The 21,148-nt window shown below is 47.5% G+C and overlaps 1 long non-coding RNA gene across 1 annotated transcript; it reads left to right on the top strand.

Annotated features, from left to right (window-relative positions):
- Positions 1 to 542: 542 nt before the first annotated feature.
- On the top strand, positions 543 to 17,583 carry LOC137544569 (uncharacterized). Its single transcript, XR_011025914.1, has 3 exons — positions 543 to 881; positions 8,893 to 8,927; positions 17,121 to 17,583. It is a non-coding gene; the product is annotated as an uncharacterized lncRNA (long non-coding RNA).
- Positions 17,584 to 21,148: the final 3,565 nt, after the last annotated feature.

Below are 21,148 nucleotides of genomic sequence, written 5' to 3'. Positions count from 1 at the left end.
GCTTTGGCCTATCATTAGTACCCCAGTATGTGCAGAAACTGCGCGCTGCAAATGAACTCCGCTACTTCCAAATGCACCAAAAAATGGCAGCTTATAATTTAATTGTAAAATGCAGCTGCAGCACAAAGCAGCAGCACGTGAGCAACATCAGCACATTCACTGCAAACACTATTAAATATATATATACAATGTATAGGCCAGAGGGTAAAGGATATTCAGGACACTTTTGCGTTGCTGCATTTACAAGATGGGTGTGGGACTGAGCTCTGGCTGTCTGTGCAGGGGTCATATGGTGACCTATACTGGGGAGGGAGTGAATACATCCCGCTGCCTATACTGGGAGGGCGAGATTAGGGACCTGGGATAAATGTAACCCAAAACCTGCCCCGGTCAGAACTAGGTTCATTTTTACTCACAGAAATCTCCTTCAATGTTTTGCTTCCATCCTGCTATTGCCGCTACAGCCACAAGGGGGAGCTCCGGGTGTGATCAGTGTTCAGACAGCCGCTCTCTCCTTCTAGCTGCCAGCCACAAGGGGGAGCTCCGGGAGTGATCAGTGTTCAGACCCGCTCTCTCCTTCTAGCTGCCAGCCACAAGGGGGAGCTCCGGGTGTGATCAGTGTTCAGACAGCCGCTCTCTCCTTCTAGTTAGTGGAATCGACGTATAGGGCTGAGGTAGCTGCCGTCTTAGCAACACGTCAGTCCTCTCTGCTACCGCCGCCGGCCGAGTGTGCGAGCTCGAGCTCTCTGCAACCGGCGCCGAGTCTGCGAGGAGCGGATCCTCGGGGAAGGTATGATGTCTGACGTCATACTGGGCATGTCACCGCTGAGGGCGGTGCATGCAGGCACACGTGACCAGAGCCCATTTACCTTACCATGCAGGTATATAGCTTTGGCCTATCATTAGTGCCCCAGTAGCTGCTGTGCACTATCGTTATTATTGGGGAAAACAGAGCATGGTGGAGGATGGATGTGAAACATTATAGATAAGGAAGGAAGAAGCAGCCTGTGTGCTGCTGTACGTGTAGAGTATGTAGTAATTTCTGCCTATTGACTGTTCACATGCAAGGAGGCAGAGCCCTGGAATTGTGTACTGTATATGCATAATATGATTAGTGATGTATTAATATTTCATGGGGTTTGGTGTGTGTGGAGGTGGAGCTGACTGCAGGTGGCCATACATCTGTCAACTTGGCGGACAATCGACCATCCAATTTTGTTAATTATGTTTGAATTGGATAAAATCGGTGCTGCCAAGTGACCAATCAACAGTACGACCAAATTGAGGCTGAAATTGGTTGAATGTATTGATTAGGCATGCAGGGAAATCTCGGGTCAACGTGGTTGATTCAGTGCGTGGCGGTAACAGAATGCGATAAACATGAATGACGAATGTGACAGAGACCCCCTGGCTGATGTCCCTCCAAATGTTTTATGTACCCCCTGGTGCTCCTACTTTACCTGTCCCCTCAGTGTCTGCACTGTACTTCCACAGATGTGCCCCACATGACTACCTGCATATAGACATGGGGTGTGTGTCACACATGTGCTAGACGCCGGGTAGTCATATGGCACGCCAATGCAGGAATTCAGTGCTGGCACTCGGAAGTATAAATGCATGGGGGGGTCACATAAAACATTTGGTGGGGCGGCGAGGCAATGTCACAAGGCCATTTTCTAAAAGATTTCATGCTGAAATCGATCAAGAATTGGCCTTTGGTGTATGGGCAGCCAACAGATCTCTATCTGATTAGATTGGATCAGATAGAGATCTGTCTCTTGGTGGAATCTGCCCATCATCCCTAGATGTGTTGTGAGTGCTGGAGTGAAGGCAGGGACTTAAAGGCAACCAGAGACGAACAGCATTGAAAAAATGAAAAAGCTTTTATACATACCTGGGGCTTCCTCCAGCCCTATAAGCCTGGATCGCTCCCGCGCCGCCATCCTATGCTGCCTCTATCGCCGGTACTGGGACGCGGCCAATTGTACGCAAGAGCAGGGACTCCCTCCATAGCCTTACGCATGTGCCTGTGTAGTATGGAGGCGCATGCGTAAGGATATGGAGAGAGTCCCTGCTCTTGCGTACAATTGGCCGCGTCCGCCGGTAGTGACGCACTGCGCTTGCGTTGACTGGCCGAAAGTACGGGACCTGGTACCGGCGGATAGAGGCAGCGGAGGACGGCGGCATGGGAGCGATCCAGGCTTATGGGGCTGGAGGAAGCCCCAGGTATGTATAAAAGCTTTTTTGCAACGTCTCTGGTTCTCTTTAAAGGAGTCATCAGGGGAAAAATAGTAAAAGAAGTGGTACTTACCGGGGGCTTCCTCCAGCTCCAAGCTCCCAGGACGTCCCTCGCCGCAGCTCTGCCCGCAGCCGTTCGCCGCAGGTCCGTCCCGGTCCCCGGCTATGACGTCAGAGCGAACTCCAGGTCGCTCTGTACTGCGCCTGCGTGAGCGACGCTGTCGATCACCGCCACGTGGGCCGGAGCGGACTGCGAACGCGCAGTACTACTACGCCTGCGCAGTCCGCTCCGGCCCACGTGGCGGTGATCGATAGCGGTGATCGACAGCGCCGCTCGCGCAGGCTTACTTTCAGATAGATGGGTCAAATCAACTATTTCTGACAGGTACAATCGATTTTTCGATCATGTCTCTACAAAATTGATTACAAAAAAGAACGATCGGACCTGTCAGAAACAATCGATTTAACTGGTCTGTCTGACGGGAAATTGCATGGTGTGTATCAAGCATAAAATATTGTAATTTCCACTAACAGCCACAAGGGTGTAATTTAACGTGTAATTTAACGTGTACTTGTAGGGAATAAGAAGTGCCCCTACCAGATACTTACCTTGGTAAGGGTAAGCCTCTGGATTCTCCGTCCTCCTCCACTGAGCCGTTCCAGCGCTGAGATCCCTGCAAAACCACTTGTGGACTGTTTGCGCATTGCACAGGAGCACCAGCCAGGCTCCAGCGGAAAAAAGCCAAGCACAGTCGGTTCTGTGCTACTGCGCAGGTGACACGTGGCCACGCTTCAGGTCTCATCACTGGACCGGCCTGGCTGATGAAGATGGGGATGTTTCTAGAGGACCCAGAGGCTTCCCCCTCCCATAGATCCGAAATAGGTTGTAGCAAACATTTTAGGTTTGCTTTTAGGCTGGTTTTACACTTGAAAAGTGTTTGCGGTGTGATGCGCACAAAATGCCTAACCTGTACCGATTGCTGTTTTCACCGTGGATTAGGCGGTGAGTATTTGGTAACGCCTGGGGGAGGAGCTGGGCTTCCTTCTTTGCATGCAAAGGGATTAGTTCCCCATCAGGTCCGCCGGTCCCTGCCTCTCTCTGATTGGCCGATATAGAGCAATGCTGATTGGTGGGCTGGGTAATGTTATACTATTTAAACTGTGATGTATTACATGTTGGTGTGATGACTTTGCTTCTTGGCTTGAAAAAGGGCTATACGCCCGAAACAGCGGAGGTGTCGCTGACAGATACTTGACATCATGCTTTTTAACCAATAAAAGAGCTATTTCCTACTGAAGACGGTGCTGACTCGTTTTGGACCTTGACTATTGATTTGGTCTGATGTGCACAGACCATAGGAGTCATAGCACGTTTGAACTATATCTCTCCCATTGGTGCTTGCTTTACACTGTGGTTCTAACCTGTAACCCTGCAGCAGAGTGCTCCGACAGGATCATATGTATAGCGCCTTCCCCTCGCACGCCCGTCGCCCTGTGACGTACTCTGCTGGACAGGAAGTACGTCACTGGGATTCTCTTGTTTCCCTGTCGTATTCCAGTCATTCTGCGCATCCACACCGTCCACATTGCCCATTGACTTAATTGCTTCCACTGCCGCTGTGTAACTGTAATGTGCTGTTGACCCTGCGGTGGCTCGACGGTGGATCGGGCACTTCCTTCGCAAGCCAACATGGTAAGTGTGCTACTAGGCCCCATTTCCTTGCATTGCCCTTGTGTTACGATGCGGTTTGCACCTGCGCAGTAGAGTGGACCCGATGGGGCTCGACTATTTCCGCTAGAGCCAGAAGGGGAAGATGGTACTGTGCCTGTGCTGGATCCAAAAGGTAAATATCGCCGCATGCCATAGGTGCTACTGAGCCTGCAGGCGGCCGTCAGTGGATTTTCAGGGGGAGCCAGTGCTGGATAGGAGCTACTGTGAAGGACAGGAAAAGCCTCATTAGGATCCAGAGGCTTCCCCCTCCTGAGGTTAGTACCTCCAGGGGCACTTTTTCAATTACAGACTCTCTTTAACAACAAGGGCATGTCAGTAATCTGATCAGGGCTGCACTCCTCTTCTGGCACAAGTGTGGCCGTGCTGCGCCTGTGTGAGTACGGCCGTGCTTGTGCAGTAGGCTGGAGCAGATACTGCACAGGTGAGGCCCTGCTCGCATGGCTGCAGAGGGAGATGGCTCCAAGCAGCACAAGGTTCCCGGCAAGCAGCGGAGGACACAGAGGGAAGCCTCTGTAGGATGCTGAGGCTTCCCTCTCCTTAGGTGATTGTGTTTCTGAACACAAGCTTCAGCTCAGGTTTTCCAGCCCAATATCCAGCTACTGCATAGATAAACATAAAAAAGGAGAAAAATCCCTACCATTACAGTGGTTCATGTGCATGTAAACCATTGCAATTTTGGGGATTTTTTTCTTTTTTCCTTTCAAATTATTTCAGACCATTGGAGTTGAGCTTAGGTACTCCTTTTTAGCAGAATATTGATGTGCTGTGTGTTTTAATATATTGAAATATGTGTGTGTGGAGCTTGTGTATGAGTACTGTATCTGTATATTCACTAAATATGGGCAATGAGATTCATTTTCTGGAGTTCGGTGTGGGTGCGACTGTGTGTGAAGAGTGGCCATACATATGTCAATTTCGAATTTGATCTACCATTATTATTATCTGATTGTATGAAAATCAGTATTATAATAAGCCTGCTTAATCAAGGATTTGACCGGTTGGACATCAACATCCAGGGGTGGCGAGGCGGCAACACGAGGCCGATTCTTGAGAGATTTCATGTTGAAATTGATCAGGAATCGGCCTGTGGTGTATGGACAGGCAACAGATATTTCTCTGATCTGAGATCTGTCTCTTGGTTGAATCTGCCCATACATTGCTAGATGTATGGGCCAGGGCTGTGGAGTCGGAGCAATTTTCGGGCACCTGGAGTCAGTCGGTTGTTTCATGAACTGAGGAGCTGGAGTTGAATGATTTTTCTACCCACTCCATGTTTCGGACTGGGCTGTGGAGTCAGTCGAGGAGTTGGAGCTATTTTGGTACCTGGAGTCGGAGGGTTTCATAAACTGAGTTGTAGTCGGATGATTTTTTTTTACCGACTCCACAGCCCTGGTATGGGCATCTTTAGGGAGGGCAAGATTAAAGGCAAGTCGACAAAGGCACTAGCCTGGTGATGGCAGGGGGCCCGCATGATGTGGGGATATGAGGGTTTTATTTTTTCTGAATTACGGTATACATTTCACTTGCCTGTTTTTAGTTGAATTTTGTAAATGGAGCTTGAAAATGGCTTTGTGTTTCTGCATTTCAGGCCATAAAGCAATAAAATGTGAATATTTTGAATTTTGTTTTAATCAAATTCATGCAGGACACAGAGATGTTTCATTTGTACAGAAGTAATAAGACAAAGCTTGTGGCTGGTTGCTATTTCAGAGTGATAACATCATCAGCAAACTGAAAAAATCTCTGGGTCACCCTAGCATACCTACAAAAAAAAAAAAAAAATCACTGTCTCCAACTGTAATTAATAAAAAAAAACAGGACTGTTCTGCAAATACGCATTAAAGCAGACCTTCAGCATAACTTGAAGGGATACTGTCTTGTCACGCTGTCTGGTTACATGACGAGAGTGGGTGCTCTAATAATAGAGGCAGGGACACCTGAAGAAGGTAGATCACTATTCTGCTTTGGGGGAGGGGTCACATCTGGCTACTTATTCTGGATGGCCCCTTTGGCCACCTACACTGAGTGCACCTACTTCTGGCTACCTAGTTCTTCTTTCTACCTTTATGGGGGGAGGCTACCTATACTGGGTTGCCCTTCGCTCTACCAATACTGAGGGGGCTTCCTATACTGTGGGGCTACCTCTGGCTACCAATAATGGGGGATACTTCCTAATACTGGGGTCCCTTCTGACTATCTATACCGGGGGGCTACCTATACAGGAGAGCTACTTCTGGCTACCTGTACTGTTAAGGAGGGGGCTGCTTCTGGCTATCTAGACTGGGAGATGCTGCATAAATTTGGGGGATTACTTCGCACTTCCTATACACTGTGGAGCTACATGGGGCTATCTGATACTAGAGGGTACCCTCTGACTACCAATACTGAAGGACTGCTTAAAGAGAACCCGAGGTGGGTTTGAAGAATATTATCTGCATACAGAGGCTGGATCTGCCTATACAGCCCAGCCTCTGTTGCTATCCCAAACCCCCCTAAGGTCCCCCTACACTCTGCAATCCCTCATAAATCACAGCCACGCTGCTGACAAACAGCTTGTCAGAGCTGGCTGTGTTTATCTCTATAGTGTCAGTCTGCTGCTCTCCCCGCCTCCTGCAGAACTCCAGTCCCCGTCTGCATCCCTTCCCTCCCTGCTGATTGGAGGGAAGGGACGGGGGTAGAGACCGGAGCTATGCAGGAGGCGGGGAAGCAGCTGAGACTGACACTACAGATGTAAACACAGCCTCACAGCACGGCTGTGATTTATGAGGGATTGCAGAGTGCAGGGGGACCTTAGTGGGGTTTGGGATAGCAACAGAGGATGGGCTGTATAGGCAGATCCAGCCTCTGTATGCAGATAACATTCTTTAAACACACCTCGGGTTCTCTTTAATACCAGGGGCAACTCAGGCTACTTAAAACTGGTGGGGGTGGGGGGGTGGTGGGGGCACAGAGATTTCTTACTAGCTGCACCCCTGGCACTGTGGTAAGAATGTTTTTGTTATTTCAGGATACAGATGTCAGATTTACTTGACTTCCATTATAAGTAAAGATTTGCTTTAAAGAGAAACCGTAATTAAGGATTGAACTGATACTCCCTTTCCCATGAGAAAGCTTTTCCTTTTCACAAATGGATAATCAGGGGACTCTATATGGCTGATACTGTGGTAAAACCCCTCCCACACTGATGCCAGGACCATGGTTCTGATATCACACTGTGCAAGCCTTGTTGCATTGTGGGAATTAACAGGATCTCTTTCCACTTATATCGCTTTCCAGTAGTAGAAAAGTCACCATGTGATAAATGTCAGAATGTAAATCAGGGAGAGAAAAGATTTTACAATGGGCAAACACTGACTAAATCATTTATACATAATTATTGTAAAAATTAAGCACTTTTTTTTAGTACATTATTTTCACTGAGTTCTTCTTTAACATGATCACATTTCTGCTTGATATACCCACCTTGCCAATTACATGGAGATTTCAAGGTGCCAAAACAGCTCAACGAGGCCACAGAATTGGACCAAGTGCTGAAGCATGTTTAGTTACAGCGGTCGGGTAAAGGTGCCCAAGCATCACGTGACTTAGTAGCCAATTGACCATCCGAGTTGATAATTGTTTGCATTCATCAATGGGACATGATGGAAAATCTTCAATACTTGAAGATGCTGTGCCATGGAAGATAATGGAGATATATAAAAAAAAGAATTCTCGATCAGATACATGGCAAGGACAGCGTGCAATATTGGGACGAGCGCCAGAACCCCCAGCTCTGTCTCTCCTAGTGTTTTATGTCCAAACACCCCCCCCCCCCCCCCCACCCGCAGTTAAACTTTACCTGTCTGCCAACCGCGATGAGAGATTTAAGCATTAGGGCCCCACGTGACTACTGGCATATAGCATGTGGTGACGTCACACACGTCCTACGTGTTATAATGCAGGCAAATGCGGAAGTACGAGGAAACTGACATTATGACAGGTAAAGTATAACTGCATGGGCACTGTGGGGGGGGGGGGGCATAAAACATTAGGAGGGGACAGTGGGTGCGGGTGGTGAAGCGGCGTCACAGGGCCAGTCCCCGAACTAATTCATGCTGAAACTTATCGGGAATTGGCCTGCGGTTTACGGCAGCCTACAGATCTCTCTCCGATCAGATTTGACCAGAGAGAGACCTGTCTCTTGGTCGATCGGCCACCAAACTCACTAGATGTATGGATACCGTAAGTATTCAAAGCAGGGCCTCACAGCAGGTGGGTAAGTATTTAGCATAGGTGCTTACGGTGGGGTGGGCATGTAGTTAGTGTAGGTGCTTACAGTGGGTGGATAAGTATACTGCGCATGTGCTTACAGCAGATGGATAAGTATTCAGCACAGATGCCTTCAGGATGTAGATATGTATACAGTGCATGTGCCTACAGGGTGTAGATTTGTATATTGTGCATGTGCTTACAGCGGGTAGGTAAGTATCCAGCACAGATGCCTTCAGGATGTAGATATGTATACAGCTCAGGTGCCTACAGGCTGTAGATTTGTATACTGCGCATGTGCTTACTGCAGGTAGGTAAGTATTCAGAGCAGGTGCCTACAGGATGTAGATGTGTATACAGCCCAGGTGCCTACAGGGTGTGGATCAGTTTACAGTGCATGTGCTTACAGTGGGTGGATAAGTATTCAGCGTAGATGTCTTCAGGCTGTAGATATGTACACAGTGCATGTGCCTACAGGGTGTAGATATGTATACAGTGCATGTGCCTACAGGGTGTAGATATGTATGCAGTGCATGGGCTTACAGTAAGTAATTAGGTATTTGGAGGTCTATGGAAGTTTCATGTCAGGTGATATAAAAGTTTACTGTATAGCATTAACGAAAGATAGTTGCTGATTTTATTTAATTTACATATTACATTATTTTATTCTGCAGACAGACCTTGTGATAAAACGCCTTTTGAGGGGAATGTAAGTATGAGAAAACCTAGTAATTAATGATTCTGGTGCAGAGATGTTTGTATTGTACGTGTTCAAGTGGTAAAAGTATGATGTGTGTATTCAGTGCAAGAAGTTTATGTCAGACTGACCTGTCTCCCTGTTTTAGGGCCTATTTCCACTGTGCTGGTGTGCGTCTTGCGAGATGCACACCGGTACTTGCAGTAATGCAAGAATGCACCTGAATCCCTCGAGCTGTGCCATGCATATAGAGATTCAGATTTGTGATGAATATTTTGGCTGCATGCCATCTGATTCTCGCCCCCCCGGCGCATGCAATATTTTTAAATAGGCTGCTTTTCCCCATTTGATTTTGCATGCGGGAAAACGCAGTGATTCATGTCTAGTAGGAACAGGCCTTTAGGCTGTAAGCTTTAGGCCGGAGGAGGATGCCCCAGGTATGTACATTTTTTTTTTCCCCATTCATCTCTGGTACACTTTAAAGAGACTCAGAAGTCTCTAAAAAAAATGTATTTTTTTGTCATAAATCTTTTTAATACTATATCCCTAACTAAACCGCCACATCCCCGCCAATCTAAATCCCCTCAAACACCCCGGGGAGCAATCCGGGCAGCTCTTCCGTGTGAGGCAGGGCTATGAGCTGCAGCCCTGCCTCACACGCGTCTGTCAGCGGCGGATCTCCGCCTCTCCCCTGCCCCTCTCAGTCTTCCTTTTGCTGAGAGGGGAGAGGCGGAGATCCGCCGCTGACAGACGTGTGTAAGGCAGGGCTGCAGCTCATAGCCCTGCCTCACACGGAAGCGCACAGGGCAGCAAAATCCACGACCAAGAAAGTCGTGGATTTTGCGGGGAAGAGTTAGACTGTGCTCCTCCCCCTCATTCTACTACATGGCCACATCTGAGCTTATAGGCACCGCACTGTGTGTAGGTGTGACTCAGTGACCACGCTGGCTTCCCACTATAAGACAAAAAAAAATAACGTTTATTATTATTTATATAGCACCAACATCTTACACAGTGCTGTAAAGTGTGTGTATATATATATATTAGTCTTGTCACTAACTGTCCCTCAAGGAGCTTACAATCTAATTCCTACCATTGTTATACACTCACCTAAAGGACTATTAGGAACACCTGTTCAATTTCTCATTAATGCGATTATCTAATCAACCAATCACATAGCAGTTGATTCAATGCATTTAGGGGTGTGGTCCTGGTCAAGACAATCTTGTGAACTCCAAACTGAATGTCAGAATGGGAAAGAAAGGTGATTTAAGCAATTTTGAGCGTGGCATGTTTGTTGGTGCCAGACAGGCCGGTCTGAGTATTCCACAATCTGCTCAGTTACTGGGATTTTCACACACAACCATTTCTAGGGTTTACAAAGAATGGTGTGAAAAGGGAAAAACATCCAGTATGCGGCACTCCTGTGGGCGAATATGCCTTGTTGATGCTAGAGGTCAGAGAAAAATGGGCCGATTGATTCAAGCTGATTGAAGAGCAACGTTGACTGAAATAACCACTCGTTACAACCGAGGTATGCAGCAAAGCATTTGTGAAGCCACAACACGCACAACCTTGAGTCAGATGTGCTACAATAGCAGAAGACCCCACTGGGCACCACTCATCTCCACTAAAAATAGGAATAAGAGGCTACAATTTGCATGAGCTCTCCAAAATTGGACAGTTGAAGACTGGAAAAATGTTGCCTGGTCTGATGAGTCTCGATCGAGTCAGAATTTGGCGTAAACAGAATGAGAACATGGATCCATCATGCCTTGTTACCACTGTGCAGGCTGGTAGTGGTGGTGTAATGGTGTGGGGGATGTTTTCTTGGCACACTGTAAGGTAGCCATACACTGGTCGATTTGCCATTAGATCGACCAACTGACAGATCCCTATCTGATCGGAGAGGGATCGTATGGCTGCCTTTACTGCAAACAGATTGTGAATCGATTTCAGCCTAAAACCGATCACAATCTGTTGAGCTGCTCCTGCCGCCTGTCCCCCCGTATACATTACCTGAAGCTGGCTCCGGGTCCTCTTCTCCGCGCTGCACCGCATCCCAGCATCCCGCACCGCATCCCAGCGTACACTGTCACTCCGTGACCAGGAAGTTCAAATAGAGCGCCCTCTATTTGAACTTCCTGGTCACTGGAGTGACACAGGAAGTTAATGTACGCTGGGATGGAGCAGGAACAGAGCGGTGCAGCGCGAAGAAGATGCCAGGGAGCCAGCGTCAGGTAATGTATACCTGTATCGGATCGACCGCCGCTAGCGACGCACTCCCTACCCGCGGGCGATCGTCGGTAATTTCCCGCACGGCGCGATTGACGGACCGATCCGATTTCGGGAGGAAATCGGATCGGCGGGTGCGTTTAGCGTGAACGATTGGCAGCAGATTCAATCCCAGTGATCGAATCTGCTGTTGAACGGCGGCAAATCGGGCCAGTGAATGGCCAGCATAAGGCCCCTTAGTGCCAGCTGGGCCTTGTTTAAATGCCACGGGCTATCTGAGCATTCTTTCTGACCATGTCCATCCCTTCATGACCACCATGTACCCATCCTCTGATGGCTACTTCCAGCAGGATAATATTAGCACCATGTCACAAAGCTTGAATCATTTCAAATGGGTTTCTTGAACATGACAATGTGTTCACTGTACTAAAATGGCCCCCACAGTCACCAGATCTCAGCCCAATAGAGCATCTTTGGGATGTGATGGAATGGGAGCTTGGTGCCCTGGATGTGCATCCCACAAATCTCTCATCAATTGCAAGATGCTATCCTATCAATATGGGCCAACATTTCTAAAGAATGCTTTCAGCACCTTGTTGAATCCATGCCATGTAGAATTAAGGCAGTTCTGAAGGCGAAAGGGGGTCAAACACCGTATTAGTATGGTCTTCCTAAAAATCCTTTAGGTGAGTGTACAGTATGTCTATCATGTACTGTATGTATTGTAGTCTAGGGCCAATTTAGGGGGAGCCAATTAACTTATCTGTATGTATTTGGGATGTGGGAGGAAATCAGAGCGCCCAGAGGAAACCCATGCAGACACAGGGAGAGTATACAAACTCCTTGCAGATAGTGCCCTGGCTGGGATTCAAAGCGGGGACCAAGCGCTGCAAGGCAAGAGCACTACACCACCGTTCTGCCAGAGTTTCTGCTGAATGCTATGCTGGGACTTGTAGTTCCACAGAGACACATTCCTCTCTCTGTATTATTGGAGAGGGGATTGTATCTGGGCAAACTGTGACTTCTCCAAAATTGTGATGCTTGTGAAACTCGTGTATTAGGCCGACAATTGCAGATTGGGCATGAACAGCTGATCTGGCTGTTTTTTTTTACTCTTCCCTTAACCTCATCCCAACATTGTCCTCTCTGATGCCCGACACTAACCTGAGTGCCCGACACTAATCTCTCCTCTCCTGGGCCTAACACTAACCACCCCCTTTCATATGACTTAAAGGAAACCTGAGGTAGGGGGATATAATAGTCAGATTGTCCCTCATATTACCCAGAAGTGGTAAGATTGTACCATCAAGATTGTACCTTTAACCTCCTTGCCGGTCTAAAAAATCCGGCAAGGAGGCAGCGCCGCACATTTTTTAATTTTATTTTTTTTTTTTAAATCATGTAGCGAGCCAAGGGCTCGCTACATGATAGCCGCTAAGCGGCGGCATCCCCCCACCCACTCCGATCGCCTTCGGCGATCAGAGTATGCAGGGAATCCCGTTGAGAACGGGATTTCCTGCAGGGCTTCCCCGGTCGCCATGGCGACGGGGCGGGATGACGTCACCGACGTCATGGACGTCGGGACGTCATAGGGAATCCCGATCCGCCCCTCAACGCTGCCTGGCACTGATTGGCCAGGCAGCGCAGGGCTCTGGGGCGGGGGGGAGCGACTCGGCGCGGCGGATTGCGGCGGATCGGCGGCGAGCGGCGGCGATCGGAAGTTACAAGCAGCTAGCAAAGTGTTAGCTGCTTGTAACAAAAAAAAAATTATGCAAATCGGCCCAGCGGGGCCTGAGATATCCTCCTGCGCAGGTTACCCCGAGCTGAGCTCGGGATAACCGGCAAGGAGGTTAATGGATACCTTTAAAGGAGTACTATCGATTGAAACGACTTTTTTTTTAATACTGTATATTAGTGTACACATTACCACTAGTGCTAGGGGCACTTTATTTATTCACCCAGGTCTCTCTCTCACTATCCCTGCTTAAAAATTCATTTCTCACACAGCTCATAGTAGTTTGGGTCACCCTGAGCTGCTTGGTTACTCTGCCACACAGCTCACAAATATATTTCACTGTGTCACTCACAGCATGCAGGAGACATGAGGAGAAATAGGCTGATCTGAGGTGGTAACAGGTAACTAAATGAGCTGTAATATTGCTGGAATCTAACTAGCTATAAACAATAGTCTGTGTTTACACTCAGTCTGGCTGCTGCTTGAGGTGATTCACTCCAGGCTGCATCCACTTTACAAGCTGCTGAGAGGGGCAGACCACTGTTTACAATTAGCATTATTAGTATCTTTATCAGTCAAGAGAAGCAAAGATAATAAACACACATTGCTAGAATCTTTAACCCCTTACCACCATATCAATAAGATTCTTTCAGCAAGGTGATAATTAAACTATAAACTGAGGAGTTGATAGCAACTCCCCTGTGCAGACATGGGCTTAGCCCTCTGGGAGCCCTCAGCATATAGATACATTTGTATCAAACACTGACGGCCAAAACTGACGGAGGATTTTACAGCTGAGAGGAACAGCTGTGTGAGGAATCAAATTGCTCCTAGTACTTGTCCTAATGTGTGCTACAACATACAGCATTTAAAAATAAATGCATACATCGATAGTATTCCTTTAAGGTTGCCACTAACCATACAATTTACTTATCGATCGTTTACAAACAATTATTCGTATACAGTGGAGGAAATAATTATTTGACCCCTCACTGATTTTGTAAGTTTGTCCAATGACAAAGAAATGAAAAGTCTCAGAACAGTATAATTTCAATGGTAGGTTTATTTTAACAGTGGCAGATAGCACATCAAAAGGAAAATCGAAAAAATAACCTTAAATAAAAGATAGCAACTGATTTGCATTTCATTGAGTGAAATACGTTTTTGAACCCTCTAACAATAAAAGACTAAATACTTAGTGGAAAAACCCTTGTTTGCAAGCACAGAGGTCAAACGTTTCTTGTAATTGATGACCAAGTTTGCACACATTTTAGGAGGAATGTTGGTCCACTCCTCTTTGCAGATCATCTCTAAATCCCTAAGGTTTCGAGGCTGTCTCTGTGCAACTCTGAGCTTGAGCTCCCTCCATAGGCTTTTTATTGGATTAAGTTCCGGAGACTGACTAGGCCACTCCATGACCTTAATGTGCTTCTTCTTGAGCCACTCCTTTGTTGCCTTTGCTGTATGTTTTGGGTCATTGTCGTGCTGGAACACCCATCCACAACCCATTTTCAGTTTCCTGGCAGAGGGAAGGAGGTTGTCGTTCAGGATTTCACGATACATGGCTCCGTCCATTTTCCCGTTGATGCGATTAAGTTGTCCTGTGCCCTTAGCAGAAAAACACCCCCAAAGCAAAATGTTTCCACCCCCATGCTTGACGGTGGGGACGGTGTTTTGGGGGTCATAGGCAGCATTTTTCTTCCTCCAAACACAGCGAGTTGAGTTAATCCCAAAGAGCTCTATTTTGGTCTCATCAGACCACAGCACCTTCTCCCAGTCACTCACAGAATCATTCAGGTGTTCATTGGCAAACTTCAGACGGGCCTGCACATGTGCCTTCTTGAGCAGGGGGACCTTGCGAGCCCTGCAGGATTTTAATCCATTGCGGTGTAATGTGTTTCCAATGGTTTTCTTGGTGACTGTGGTCCCTGCTAATTTTAGGTCATTCACTAACTCCTTCCGTGTAGTTCTAGGATGCTTTTTCACCTTTCTCAGAACCATTGACACCCCACGAGGTGAGATCTTGCGTGGAGCCCCAGAGCGAGGTCGATTGATGGTCATTTTGTGCTCCTTCCATTTTCGAACAATCGCACCAACAGTTGTCACCTTCTCTCCCAGCTTCTTGCTAATGGTTTTGTAGCCCATTCCAGCCTTGTGCAGGTCTACAATTTTGTCTCTGACATCCTTGGACAGCTCTTTGGTCTTTCCCATGTTTGAGAGTTTGGAGTCTGCTTGATTGATTGATTGATTCTGTGGACAGGTGTCTTTTATACAGGTGACTAGTTAAGACAGGTGTCCTTAATGAGGGCGACTAATTGAGTAGAAGTGTCTAACCACTCTGTGGGAGCCAGAACTCTTAATGGTTGGTAGGGGTTCAAAAACGTATTTTACTCAATGAAATGCAAATCAGTTGCTATCTTTTATTTAAGGTTATTTTTTCGATTTTCCTTTTGATGTGCTATCTGCCACTGTTAAAATAAACCTACCATTGAAATGAAACTGTTCTGAGACTTTTCATTTCTTTGTCATTGGACAAACTTACAAAATCAGTGAGGGGTCAAATAATTATTTCCTCCACTGTACATTACCTGCTCCTGCCGCCGCGCTCCTGGCTCCAGTCCTGCTTCGCGATCCTCTTCTGCCATCCACCAATGCCTGCTGCTACAGCCGCCATGATCCTGGCTCCAGTCCTGCTTCGCGATCCTCTTCCATCTACCGCTGTTGCAGCCGGCAAACATCGCTAGCCGGTGAGTCCTAATTAGCCGCGCAGGGATTACGCAATCAGTACAAGTGCGCCAGGGTCATGCATGCGTAATCACCGTGCGGCTAATTGGGACTCACCGGCAAGCGATGTTCGGCGTCTGTAGCAGCGGTAGATGGGAGAAGAGGATAGCAAAGCAGGACTGGAGCCAGGATCATGGCAGCAGGAGCAGGTAACGTATATACTGTATTTACGCTGCTGGCACAGGGGGGTATGGACAGGGGGACATGGCCGGCACAGCGGGACACGGACGGCAAAGGGGGACACTGACAGGGGGAAATGGCTGGCACAGGGACACTGACAGGGGGACATGGCTGGCACAGGGACACTGACAGGGGGACATGGCTGGCACATGGACACTGACGGGGACATGGCTGGCACAGGGGGACAGTGACAGGGGGACATGGCTGGCACAGGGACACTGACGGGGGGGGACGGCTGGCACAGGGACACAGACAGGGGGATATGGCTGACACAGGGACACTGACTGGGACATGGCTGGCAGAGGGACACTGACAGGGGGACATGGCTGGCACAGGGACACTGACAGGGGGACATGGCTGGCACAGGGACACTGACAGGGGGACATGGCTGGCACAGGGACACTGACAGGGGGACATAGCTGGCACAGGGACACTGACAGGGGGGCATGTCTGACACAGGGACACTGACAGGGGGACATGGCTGGCACAGGGACACTGACAGGGGGACATGGCTGGCACAGGGACACTGACAGGGGGACATGGCTGGCAGAGGGACACTGACAGGGGGACATGGCTGGCAGAGGGACACTGACAGGGGGACATGGCTGGCAGAGGGACACTGACAGGGGGACATGGCTGGCAGAGGGACACTGACAGGGGGACATGGCTGGCACAGGGACACTGACAGGGGGACATGGCTGGCACAGAAGGGCATGGTTGGCACAGGAGGACATGGCTGCCACAGGGGGGCATGGTTGGCACAGGAGGACATGACAGGCACAGGGGGAAACAGCAGGCACAGGGGGACACAGGAACAGCCAATCCCTACACTGACCACATAGGGGAACACAGGCAGGCAACATGGGAATAGGCAATCATTACACTGTCCCCTTATGTGGTCAGTGTAATAGTATGTAGAGTAACTGGGGGGTGAAAAGTCCCTAAGACGCCCCTGCATCATGGACGCACCAAGGTTTATTTTTTTCCTGATTTTTGCCTTCTAAATCTGGGTGCGTCTTATATGCCGGAGCGTCTTATACGGCGAAAAATACGGTATATTGTCTTCAAAGATGTAATTGATTGCAGCAAGGTTAACAGGTTGTGGACCCAATGATGCAAAGGAAATAATGTAAAAACCTACACTATTGAGTAAATCACAAAGCAATCCTTTAGGGGTGTTTTTGTATTTACACTATATAGTTCATGTAGAATGGTATTACATTTAGTACTCTTCTTGAATAACTACTGATACCTTTTTTGTATTATTTCAGCGGTATTAAGTGCTTTATGGCAGCTTAGCACCTCTACGTCCATTCTCACTGATCCATCACTGATACCAGAGCAGGCCGTGCAAGCAGTCACGAGAGGGGAGATTGGAGATACCTTCTACTAGAAAAGCCAGACATCATCGATCTGGACTTCCTATGGTGGCCTTAGTAAGGAGCTCTGGGACATCGCCAACATAATCTCAAGAGTCACAAAGTGCCTGCGCTCTGTAAATGCAATTGTGAGCTCTGTGAGCCAGTGTTTTATTTCCCTATTCTTGCTTTATATACCCAGTGTTAAAAATTGTTCTAGTCTTCCATGTCTGTATTTGATGATTGTCCATTCAGTTGTTGAGTTTTATGTTGTCTGTTCAACTCACTAAACTGTTGCCAGAGTATTATATACTGTAGATTACAGTCTTTTTTACAACAACATTCAACAAAGAAATAAACTTTGGTCTGTGATTTACGCACATGTATTGAGACTTCAGTTGTGTTGCTGTTATGACACACCAACACAAGTAATAAGGAATATACACAATTGATGGATTGCTGTAGTAGTTGTCATTTTAGCATGAATCCACAAAACAGGTGCACTTGAAGCCTCAAACTTGGGAGGTTAGTCATCCAATAGTTTTCTTTCTGACGTACTGAAGGCTCAGAGATTAACAGTAAAAATTTCTGTCTGTCTGTTTGGAAGATCTTGGAAGCCGTGGGGGTAGTATGGTGGTATAATTAAAATGAGTGTAAAGGTTCCCATACATCTAGCGATTTTGGCGCCCGAAAGACAGAACTTTCTCTGATCGAATCTGATTGGAGAGAGATCCGCTGGCCACCATAAACCTCAGGGTGATTCCCAATTGTTTTCAGCATGAAATCTTTAGGGAAACATCCTTGTGACTCGCCTCACTGCCCCCCCCCCCCCAAAATGTTAGATGGACACACCCAAAGATGGCTGAACACAACGCTTAACGACCATTGACTTCTGGCTTCCATTGAATGCAGTCCGGTAGCAGCATTTGTAACCACATGCATGCCTGTGTTTGACACATGATGCGGGTATACAGCAGCAAAGAATTGCCTCATGCACTGTGCTCAGCTGTACATATACAGGTCTAAGAACAACATTGGTACCTGAACTACGGCTTGTAAGGAAACCTGAGGGCCTGAATCGCTTTGGAAAAGCAATTTAGCAGTGGCGTTGTTGGGCCATTTTCTTGTGTAAATGAAATTTAAAGTACTTGTGCCATCTCCCGATACACATTTCTGTTGGCTTCCAGGTGCTTAGCCCCGCCCCCAGCACAAAAGGTCATTGGTGAGTCTCTATTTGGAGATCGAGGAGCTCATATGATCTCTTGTGCTAGGGGGTGGGGCTAGGGCCTTGATGCCAGCAGAAATGGATATTGGGAGATCCAGAAAGTAGTTTAAACTTTATTTAGCAGCATACAAAAGAAAAATAAATGCACATTGGAAGCACTGTACAATCGCCATCATGAGATTGTACAGTGTTTCCTGTCGTCACACAAATCACACTGGAAATCACTAGCAAACCCTAGAAAAACAAACACTTAGCATTTGCTACAATGATTAGCGATCTGGAGTGGGCCCCAGGCCTAAGTGAGAAGAGTATGGAATCTGTTCTCTACGATGTGCCAGATTCCTGGCTGCCAGGCTGTTTGCTTTCAGTAGTGTTTAGGTCACACACCTGCAACATGTATGCATTGAGTGGAATCAAGATTATTCAGCTTGTACTTGGTCAATGCCTCAAAGGGCTCATTTACTAAGATGTCTCCAGAGATCTCGAAGCACCTCTAGAGGGGACGTCACAAATGGTTCAGCAAACCTGGTGTTCTTCGAGCCGATTCACACGGGCCTCGGCATGCATGCAGAAAAGCATTTTTCATCCCCGCAGGCCCGGCCGGGCTTTTACTTTTTATGCCCCTAGACCAAGTATGCAACTCCCCTTTCTTGTGCTGCCCTCCCATTCTGTGTGCAGCCCCTCTTCCATGTGTATCATCCATGTGTGCAGCCCCTCTTCCATGTGTATCATCCATGTACAGCAACCCCTTTATTTCAGGAACAGCTCCCTTGACCATCAGTTTTCTTTTTTAATGCATTGCTCCCCATTTTCAGCCTCTCCTTTCATAAGCAGCAACCCCTCTTTCATGTCCAGGTGCCCCATTGGCCTGCAGCCGCCCAAGGCCTGGACCGTTGTGCTCTTACCAGAAATCTGGCACTTCATACAGGAGGACACAGAGACCCTGGAAAGAGCATGTTGCTTTCTGGGTCGTCAGAAATGAAAATTTGGGATCAGAACACGGCTGCCAGTAGAGGCACCGCCCTTTCACCTTTGGGCAGGACTTTAACAACAGGTGCCGTGGCTGGCAGTAAACGTTGGTGTGAACTGCTCCTTACAAATGTCTGCTATAAGGTGGTCGATTGTAGCCTTTTCCTGGATCATACTGAACTATAGTAGTGGCTGCTGAAAGGCAAGTAAATTAGTAGTTGAGCGATTGCAGTCGTATGCAGGTACCCGCAGTGAGTGCCTTTTTAAAAAAATAAATCCAGGCTATCCAAAGATTATTACAAAACAAAACAAAAAACCTTTTGCTGCGCATTCTGCGAGTAATCACAACTTTATAATCATTAGTCTACGTACATCTCAGGAACCTTGACTATGATCTGATATGATCCAGGTGAGGGTGACAAATCCTCACCTGGAATTCAGTTCATTAAATGTTTTGCCCAGTGGATATCTGGGAGATCATTTTAGATTTTTGTGGGCACAGCAGGTAATCTGATGCTTCCATTAGTCCCCCCTAGCAATATGGGGTGCACGAGTACCCCAATTTTTGTATACGGTGCTGGGGATATTTGGGGGATAAGTTGAGATTTTGTGGGCACAACAGGTAATCTGATGCTTCTACTAGTTCCCCCCCCCCCAGCAATATGGGGTGCACGGGTACCCCAATATTTTTAAACAGTGCTGGGATCTGTTGTGCACTTCTGTATATGGATTGCTGGGATGTGTTGTGAACTTTCTGCTATTTGAGTGAGACTTTGGAATTTTTGTTTCTTTTTTTGTGAATGTGTCTCTTGATTCTGTTGTCTTAGAACTGTCACAAACCTCCATAACCCTGCCAGAAAATTGGGGTTCGCCTAGCACCCTTAAACTGGGAAATGCATTACTACACCCACAGTCTAAAAAATCTCACTATTTTCCCCACCAAGGAGTTACAGTTCACAGCTTCACAGGAAAAGAAAGAAAAGTTCCAAAGTCCCAGTAGTAGCTCCACAAATAGCAGATGCACAAAAAAAATCCAAAACAATGCAATTCTCACCAGTCCCAACATCCAGTATCGGGCTCACAAGTCATAAGTCCACATGTCCCGCTGAAGTATAAATACACCAATCCACAGTCTAGGACAATTCTAACATGTTCCACATCTATGGAGGAAATATTCCTGGAAAACATCTTGCATACAAAAAACAACATGCAGTACACTACAATTTTCAAGACAAAAGCTGAAATGCTAAACTTACAGCTATAGAGACAGAATTTAACATTCACTTACAAATTGTTGCAACCTGCAGAGTAAAAATCAGGGGCATATTTAAAATTACTTAAATATGAAGATTTGTGCTGCTGGGGGGAGTGGATGACGTGAGGGGTGGTTCCTGTTGCACCGCTCCGTCCCTGACCCCTTCCTGAGATTTACCTACGATGTGGCGTGGACTGGCTGAGAACCGAGGCGGTGGACCTAGCAAAAAGTAAAAGGGAGGACTGGGAGAAGAGAAGCGCCGACTAGTGCAGATAACCCCGGCAGAAGAGGTGGCAGCAGAGTATACCTGCTGAGCGCACTGGAGCTTCAGCCGGGAGAGACCACAGCATCACGTGGGGAACCCAGCTGGCAGAGGTCGCTAGAGTGCGGAGTAATCCATACAGACATCAAAGAGCGGAGAAACAGCCAAGAGAGGCACTCGGATAAACAGCTGTCTAACGCAGAGGGAGGAGGACGCTGAAAAGAGACAAA

The sequence above is a fragment of the Hyperolius riggenbachi genome, chromosome 2 (genome assembly GCF_040937935.1).
Source record: "Hyperolius riggenbachi isolate aHypRig1 chromosome 2, aHypRig1.pri, whole genome shotgun sequence".
Taxonomy (NCBI): Eukaryota; Metazoa; Chordata; class Amphibia; order Anura; family Hyperoliidae; genus Hyperolius; species Hyperolius riggenbachi.
This window is presented reverse-complemented; position numbering and strand designations above follow the sequence as displayed.